The 6,774-nt window shown below is 39.0% G+C and overlaps 1 long non-coding RNA gene across 1 annotated transcript; it reads left to right on the plus strand.

The window, feature by feature from the left end:
• Positions 1–1,173: 1,173 nt before the first annotated feature.
• LOC122114161 lies at positions 1,174–6,356 on the plus strand. The gene is made up of 3 exons (XR_006148537.1): positions 1,174–1,465; positions 2,720–2,723; positions 6,346–6,356. It is a non-coding gene; the product is annotated as an uncharacterized LOC122114161 (long non-coding RNA).
• The last annotated feature ends 418 nt before the right edge of the window (positions 6,357–6,774 follow it).

Here is a 6,774-nt window from a genome sequence, read left to right on the forward strand (position 1 = left end):
TTTCAGCTACAGCACCACTTCCAATTTATGAATGATTAATTGGAGATAAGAGTCACAAGGGGAAATTTTAGCCTGGACTGGCTTTGAACCATGTCCTCAGAACTCAGCCTGAAGAGTAGCTAGGATTACAGACATAAGCCACCAGAGTCTGTCTTATGAAGACCATCTCTAACAGTTGTTGATAACTTTCTAATCAAAAGTTAACTTTGTTTCAGTGATGTCAGATTAACTCGAGTATGTATTTGATTTCCTTACCTAGATCAGACCACTGTAGTATTGGATAGAAGTCATGAGAAACAATGGCAAATGAAGTCTGTGCACAGTATCTTTCTCTAGAATAACTAGAAGAGGGCCAATCAAACTAACCCTTCACCAAGACTCCCCTGGACACACATTTCAATTGAATTGGGCCTCTAGTGTTTCAAGTTGCAGGGTCAAGTACACCACATCCTCCCCGCAGATCCAGGCATCAGGGGAGAGGAGACCTTCTACCCACTGCTGGAGCCAGCCTGGTATTTGTGGGTCTTTTCTCCAAACACACAAGAAATTTAAGTCACTTTCTTCACCAGAGAGATGCCCTTGCCCTCTGCTTTTTTCTTCTCATACTGCTGCACCCACCTGCTGATTTGCATAGTGCTCCCCAAGGAGGACTGTCCAGCCCTAGTTTGACATAAAGGCTCATCTTGACCTTGGCTTCACTGATCAAATCTCCTTGATTCCCAGCTAAAATGAGGCTCTGTTCTTGTGTTCTGGGTCTCCTAATGCTCCTAATGCTCCTAAGAGCAGAGGGAGATGAGGATGGAAAAGGGGGTTGAGGGTGAGCCCTCAGGGTCACTACTTCTTGTTTGTATTCTGTTCTTGAGTTAGATGCACAGAATTTGTCCTCTAGAATGAATGAAGAAGGTGAAGTTAATTATATGAGAGTGATGGACATTCTAGATGGAACCAGGTCCTGAGCTTTGGTGACAACTATGACAACTGTCCAGTGGGTAGTATACCTGAGAACTAGAACCTCATTTATGCTTTTTAATATTTGTATATGTTTTGAAATATTGAATGGTTTTAGGATAGAAGAGAAACCATGAAAAGGATTGGGAATTAATATATAACCACAGAAAAAATTATATACCACATATAACCTTGTACTTTTCATTTATATTAATTTCAGGGTCCAATGGCGATATTATAATGACTCAGACTCCACTCGCCCTGGCTGTCACCCTGGGAGAGACGGTCTCCCTCTCCTGCAGGTCAAGTCAGAGCCTCATAAATAGCGATGGAGATAGTCTTCTGTATTGGCTCCTTCAGAAGCCTGGCCAGTCACCACAGAGATGGATCTATTGGGCTTCCAAACGACCTTCTGGGGTCCCAGACAGATTCAGTGGCAGTGGGTCAGGCACAGATTTCACACTGCAAATCAGCAGGGTGGAGGCTGAGGATATTGGCGTTTATTACTGCATGCAAGGTTATACTCCTCCCACAGTGATACAGTCCTTAACATAAACAGCTCTGTAGGATTTGGCCCAGCTGTCCTATTTCAAAGCTTGTCTGGGGAGCAGCATAGCACATTCTCTGAACTGAAGCAGTAGTCTGAGTTTGGAGGACTTGACAGAAGATGTCATACTAGAGACCTTGTCCATGTGGGATCTTGGATTACTTCAGCTTCCAGGGACTCCCAGAACAGGATTTATAATGTTGCTGCAGAAGTCAATTTTCACTTATAACCAAATGTGAAAGAAAAAGACAAAATCATCTCCCAGCATCATGCCATTTCTATAGTTTGGAGAGAATTAAAGTCAAATCTCTTGCAGAATAACTCAAGAAACATTGGTAGCTAGCAATTGAAGAATGAATCACAAAGCTAGGCTTAAAATTGAGAAAGATTTTATTTAATAGGAATGTTACTGAATATCACCAAATAAATAGAATATGTTTGTTAAATATAAAGAAAATTAATTATATGATTCAGATGTTAAAACCTTGTTGCTTCATCAACCCATGATTTCGAAATTCCCATTAGTGTGACTTTTTGATTGTGAAAATACCATACAGAGGAGTTAACAATTACATTAGCAAGGTAATGAGAACATTTGTTATCAAGCATTGTTGCCTCATCCCTTGTTTCCCCTTCTCATCCCTACCCTCCCTTCTACCCCTCAGGCCCCCCCCCAGAATTGTAGAGTTCATTTTTTGACATAATGTCTTGTATATCTCATTGTTGCAATGGGTCCACCTGTATCCCTATTTAAACCATTATTTTTCCCTTCCCCTCCCCAAATTATACCAACATCAAAGACAATGAAAACAGGGTTCTCCTTGGCACAGGCCCATTTTTTTTTAAACAAAGCTACAAATTGAAGTTTGATGCTGTATAATGCTTTATTCCATGTCTGTTTCCTCTGGTCCTCCTCTAATGGATATTTTAATAGGTAGTACAGATTTATCAAATATGAGTAATTCGCAGTTAACAAATAGGCATACATATACATTTATTGGTATGTGTTTATGTGTGTCATCTATAAAACATGTGCCTAGATTTCTATATTTATTGTGTGCATATATACATCTATATGTACATATAGACTTGTACATATAAACATATCAATGTCCAAATGTGGCTGCATAAACAGCTACATGCAGCTACAATACATAGACAGAGAAATTATCAGGGATCCAATGAAACATAGTTTATCCTTTGCAGAGACTATCTTAAAGAAAGACATGTAAGTTAGGGAAATGAAACCTAAGATATGTATTTAAATGTATTTTTTTCCATGCAATTTCTTCTAACACATTTATAAGATTATTTCTTTGTTGCTTTGTATGTCCCTCCCCCACAGTATAAGCCCTGTTTTCACTGTATTTGATATCGATATAATTTGTGGAGGGGAAGGGGAAAAATAAATCGTTTAAATAGGGATTCAGGTGGACCTATTGCAACAATGAGATGTACAAGTGGATATGCCCAAAACGAACTTTACAACTTTGGTGCGGGGGAAGGGAGGGAGGATTTGGCGGAGGGGGGAGGGGGGGAGGATGAAAAGGGATGGGAAGGGGAAACAAACGAGGAGGCTACAATGCTTGATAAGAAATGTACTCATTATCTTGCTCATATAAATGTAACCTCTCTGTACAATATTTTTACAATGAAAAAAGAAAGACATATAAGAACACACAGCATGTAGACTTTGAGGAAACCATGTATATATGGCTCAATACTCTTCTTTCTATACTCATTATTTTCTTTGAAATTTTAAGGAAACAGAAAAAAATCTGATGATCTTTTATGATGGTTCTCTTGGTTGGATTGCTTGGAGATGAACAAATATACTTCTGCACCTGGCTGTGAGACCTTCTCGAGAGAGAATTGACTAAGAGAGAAGACCCACCCTATTACACACAGCCCCTTCCAAAGGACTGAATTCTCATCAAATGAAAGGGAAAGGAAGATGTAGCCACCAAGTAGAACATATCCTCTGTTTCTTGGGTGCCATGTTGTGAGCTTCACCAAACTCTGCCCACATGGTAGAATAGACTTTATGATCTAAGAGTTGCAATCAAGTACTCTGTCTTTTATATTGCTTTTACTGAGGTCTTAGCCACAACAACGGAAAGCTAAGTAACACATCTTCATAACTTAGGTCCTAGCTTACTTTCTAACCAATGATGGAAGATGAATTAGGCACCAGAAGCATTTGGAGTCCCCAGCACTAAATTGAGAGAAATGGCTATTATTTGTAGTGGGAATAATATGCTGAGGTAGATTTTTTTAAAGTCAGAGTTTAAATGTGGGAATATATGTATTAGTGAAACAAAGTCACTAAACATGAACCAGTCCATGAACTCACAGACTGGATTTATCATCAGTAGTGTGAGATGTGGATGTAAACAGCACAAGAGAGCAGCAGGCCAAGAGGAGGATTCTCCTGGGTGCTATAGTCTCAGAGCAGGAAGAAAGGGATAGCTCTTCTCTGCAAGAGATCACTGAATAGAGAATCCCATTAGCCAGGGTTCATCCTACTGGCTCCATCTTCAACTCCACTCTTGGAAAGGTTTCCAGAACTTCTGCCTCAAAACTTCTCAATAGTTTGTGAACAAATCCATATCCTAAGATAAATCATCTTGTGCTGAGCACACTTGACAACTGTAACTAAGAACAGTGACAAATCCACAGGGAGAGCATCAGGCTCCTTTTTCTTTTAATTATAATACTTTCCCGCCAGAGTCCACAAAGCCAACATTAGCTACCTTGCAAGCCATCAGTACTCAATTCACATAAGCACAAGGTGAGCCACTGGTTCTCCACACCTGTGGCATATCATGCAACAAATAGTGATAAATTTTTCTTCACCACTCAGCCCTCCACATGCAGTCAGTGATTTATATGTAGTAAAATACCAGGGTTTGTTATGGAGAGATTTGGGGATCTCTGTGCAGCTTTTGCCTCTTGTTTCTCTATCTTCACCTGTGAAGATAGACTTACTAGCTCTTATTCTTCAAGTTATCACTGGCAAACCACTGACACACACACACACACACACACACACACACACACACACACACACACACACACACACAAATCTACCATCTTATCTGAATTTAATCCTTAGAAATGTTAAGAGTTTATAACTCTACCTGAAAAAAGAATCCTGGAGTTCATTTAGCTTAGCATCATCTTAGATGGTCATATGTACATAGTTTTTGAGCTTCTCTGCTTTTTAGATAAAATTGTCCTAGATATATACTAATTATTGCAAATGAGGGAAACCTGAATCCTAAGATATGGATACAGAGAACTTTCTTTGTTGTTGTTTTTAATGTAATGTTTGATTTTTTTGTTTCTTTTGTACGTTCTTCCCCCATGGTATATCCCCTGCTTTCACTGTACTGATTTTATTACCATGAATCTTGTATATACATTTGTCTAATTTGGGGAGGGGAAAGGGAATAACAAAATGCTGAAACAAGGACACAGAATGACCCTTTGCAACGATGATAACCACAAGACTCTATATTGGTAATGAACTTTACAACTTTGGGGGGAAAGTGTGAAGGAGGTAGGGGAGGGAAGGGATTGTGGGAGAACAACAAAGGAGGGAGTAACAACGCTTGACAAGAAATGTACTCATTACCTTACTCATGTAAATGTAACCCCTTTGGACAGCATCTTTATAAGAAAGTAAAATTAAAAATTACTAAAAATAAAGAAATAGAATCCTGGTTCTAAAGCATGTAATGTTAGAATAATACCACTAGATGGTAGCGAAACCCCACAAAATATGTTAAGAGCTATCTAGTTTAGTAATCTAGGGAAACCACAGAGTTAATGTTTCAATCATCAACAGTCTCCAGGCTTGGGTATTTGACTAGGAATAGGGACACTCAGAAGGAGCTGTAAGCAGGCTGAATTGTGGGGGAAAGTCTTCTGTTTTTGGAATTTAGAGACTGGAAGCTTGGCTTTGCCTCTATTTCCTGCCTCATTTATCAGCAAAGACCATCTTTCAAGGATTGATTCATGTCCCCTGAGCTATTGTCCTTGGAGAAGTCTGTGACAAGTGAGTGAGGTGATGTGAGGTCCCTGAGACTGTAGCAAGTCCTGTAGTGCTAGTGTCTTGAGGAGATGTGGCCCTGGATGGCTCTGTCTCTGTCTCTGTCACAGGCATCAAAGTCCTTGTGAGGACATTACAGGAAAGTGAACAGTCAGGAAGAGAGTCTAAAAGAGAATACACTCTAGACTTCCTGACTTTAAAACTATTCCATAAATTTATCTACCAGCGCAAGGTATCTGTGTTTTCCATGGCAGTGCAAGGAAACTAAGTCACCAAACCAGCTCTCCCTGAGCAAGATCAGCCTTAGGAATTGACAAGTACTTTGGACATTTAGTTTCAGACTTGCTTCTCTTCTTCCTGCTGCTGCAACCATGGTGAGGAAGCAGGACTCAGGTTCCATTCTCAGTGAGCTTGAATTCAAGAATGTTTCCTAGCAATTGAAGATATAATCCTGCTTAGTTTTTGGATCTGAATCAGAAAAACCTCAACTAAATTGGATGCATTACTGGTATTGTTTGTAGATGTACAGGTATTTTTTTCTTCTGTATAGGGCTGAGAAGTTCCTTTTTATCCTAACATTATTTTCTCTACATGGCACACAGCACAGACTTTTAATGTCTCTCCTGACTGTTAAATGATGCATCTACATACTCTAGGGAGTCAGGGTTGTGCCATTACTTTGGATTCATATAGCATAGAGAAGTCTATCTAGGTAAAATAAAAAAAGAAGTATATATGTATGTATATACTTGTGCATTTCATTTATTTATTTTTATTATAATAGTTTTCATTGTAGAGATACTCCATCTCCTTGGTTATGCTTATATATTCTTGTTTTTGAGGGAATAATTTCATAATTGCAGTTTTCCTCATTTAGTGTGATGTGGACAATATTCTTGCCACCTATATCTTTTATTGGGTTGAGGTATTCACATGAGAGATTTTTATCAATCGCTTTTCTCCAATCCATGGCAACATGGATCTGTGAACAAAGTTGAGAGTAAAACATTAGAGAAGGAAGGTTAGTCAGAGTTCCAAGGAAGTGTCATTATAAATCTGAGAGACATAATAGATAAAGTTTTAAACTTTAAACTTTAAACTTATTATGTCTTTGTATTTTCTGGTGCTTCTCTGCATCCAACTAGCTAAGAACAATGACCACTACTGAGCCTCTACAACTGTACACACCTGAGAAGAGCAGACCATCACCTGGTATGCAGTTGAG

The sequence above is a fragment of the Dipodomys spectabilis genome, unplaced genomic scaffold (genome assembly GCF_019054845.1).
Source record: "Dipodomys spectabilis isolate Male_0828 unplaced genomic scaffold, ASM1905484v1 ptg000106l, whole genome shotgun sequence".
NCBI lineage: Eukaryota > Metazoa > Chordata > Mammalia > Rodentia > Heteromyidae > Dipodomys > Dipodomys spectabilis.